Below are 2,762 nucleotides of genomic sequence, written 5' to 3'. Positions count from 1 at the left end.
CTATGCAGGTGGCTTTTTGCTTGTTGAGATCTTTTCAGGCACTTTCAACTAAGCCCACCAGTCTCTATTCCTATACCAGATGTAGGAACAGATTTAATTAATGTAAGCTTTTCCCTAGTTTTTGATAAAATTCCTTGTGGCCTCAGAACATGGGACAGATAGGAGACAACAGCTTGAGGGCCTCCTGCTTGTACATACCTCAGTAGATGAGTTGTCTACTCCTTCTGTAGTTCTGGCTTGCCATTTGTGGATCTCCAGGCCCCAACAGATAGCATCTCCTCCTCCTTTCCCCTTCTCCAGACTGCATACATTCATTCTTGTACTCCTGCAAGGAGACAGCCTTCTGTGTGCCAGGCATGGCAAAGAGCCCTGGGGTACAGCCAGGAACTAGGACCATTGTCTCTTAGTCCAATTGGCCACTTGGAATCTCTAGCACCAGTTACATGGCATCTGAAATTAATTAAATCTCTCCTACATCTGGCCTTAATTGTCCTCAGTCACCATGAAGAGAGACTAGTGGGCTAGGTTGAAATGCCTGAAAAGAGCTCAACTGACAAAAAAAAATGCAGGTGTGGCTCAAGCAGTCCAGCAACAACCTTGATCAAGAAAAGCCAAGCAAGAGCAAAAGGCACTGAGTTCAAGCCCCAGTATGAGAGAAGCGGAGGGGAAAGAAGGTGAAGGGCGGGAAGAGGAGACAAGAAGAAAATTATAGGAAAAATATGAATCTTCTTAGAGATTAAGTGGCAGTAATAAGACTGGTAGACACATAGATGGTAAAAGACATTCTTTGAAGTCTCAGATAGCACTGAGAAACAGGCAATAGAAGCTAGAATAAATTAGAACCTTCAAGTGGTAGAGTGCTAGCCTTGAGCTGAAGAGCTGAGGGACAGTGCCCAGGCCCAGAGTTCAGGCCCCATGGCCGGACTCCCCCCAAAAAAAAATAAATAAAAAAAATAAAAAAAATTAGAGCCTTGAGATGAAGTCTACAGTGTGAATATGATGGCCTGTCCTCCAAATTTTACATGAAAGAAACTTAATCACCAGTGCAATATTGTTGAGAAATGAGCCTTTTAAGAAGTAATTAGATGTATTTTTAAAATATTTTTATTGTAAAGATGCTGTACAGAGGAGTTACAGTCACATAAGTAAGGTAATGAGTACATTTCCTATCAAGCATTGTTACCCCCTCCTTTGTTTTTCCCCTACTGTCCCTTCCCTCCCAACCTCCTCAATCCTCCCCCACAACCTCCCCTCCCCCACCCCCCTCCACTGAAGTTGTAAAGTTCGCATAGTGTCTTGTATGTCTCATTGTTACAATAGGTCAACCTGAATCCTTGTTTCAGCATTTAGTTATTTCCCTTCCCCTCCCCAAATTAGAAAAATGTACATATAAGATGCAGGGAATCAAATTTAGTGACAACAGGGTTTATATCATGGGGAAAAAGCATACAAAAGAAACAAAAAATATCACATAGTACATTAAAAACAACAGCGACAAAGGAAAAAATTTCTTATGTCCCTTATCTTGGTTCATTTCACTTAGCAACATCTTATGTGGTCATATGCACATAGCTTTTGACCTTTTCTGCTTGTCTGGTAAGATTATCCTAGACTTATACTAGTTATTGAAAATAAGGGATATGATGGGACCTATATTTCTTTGTGTCTGGCTTACTTCACTTAATATAATTGTTTCCAACTCTTTTCATTTCCTAACAAATGGGGCAGTGTCATTCTTTCTGATGGAGGCAAAAAATTTATATATATATATATATACACACATACATATCACATTTTCTTGATCTATTCATCTACTGAGGGGCATCTGGGTTGGCTCCATATCTTAGCTATGCTGAATAATGCTGTGATAGACATGCTGGAGGGGATGTGGCCAGCAGGGAACCCTACTGCATTGTTGGTGGGAGTTCAACCACTCTGGAGTGGTTGGACAAGCAATATGGAGGTTCCTCAAAAGATTACACATAGAGCTCCCCTATGACCCAACAATCCCACTTTGGGGCATTTACCCAAACGATCACAAACAAGGCCATACTAAAACTATCAGCACAATTAGATGGATTTTTAAAGATAGATCAATGACACAGGGAGAGTAGGTAAATTATCTCAGGAATGGGTTCTTAACAAAATCATGAGTTTTCCCCTCTCTTCTCATGTTTCTTACTCTTTCACCTTCTGCTATCACAAACTCTTACCTACTCTTAGCTCCTACTACTAAACTTTCAAGACTCTAGACTTGTGAGAAATCATTTTATTTATGAGTTAGTCTGTCTACTCTATATTTTTAGAGCAGATGCAAACTATACCAAGACATATACCATTTTACTTTAAAGGTAGCTATGTCCCCTGCCTTTGTAAGCCTTATAGTCTATGGAGGAGGGGTATTTCAATAAATATGAAAAGGAAAATACAGATGAGGCTTAAAGAAAGGTTAATAGGTCACCAGCAAAAGAGGTTGTCAAAAACACTCTGGGTAGCAAGAGCACCTCCTTGCAGATCTTCCAAGTAGAAAGAAAGAGAACTATGTTGAGAAGATCTAGGTTAATCAAGCTAAGTGGCTGGAGAAATAAAAAGTATTCTAAACAAGCAGGTCATTTAGGCATGTTACAGAGTTTGTATGCAAAGGCAGGAGACTACTTCTTCCCTATTGATGATATCACTTGTGGCTCATACAGAATTATCAATGTCTGATGGCTGCAAATAGCTAATGAGAAGCAATTGAAAAAAAAAAACATACATGTATG

Source organism: Dipodomys spectabilis, unplaced genomic scaffold (assembly GCF_019054845.1).
Source record: "Dipodomys spectabilis isolate Male_0828 unplaced genomic scaffold, ASM1905484v1 ptg000140l, whole genome shotgun sequence".
Lineage (NCBI taxonomy): Eukaryota > Metazoa > Chordata > Mammalia > Rodentia > Heteromyidae > Dipodomys > Dipodomys spectabilis.
Note: the sequence above shows the minus strand (reverse complement) of the source record.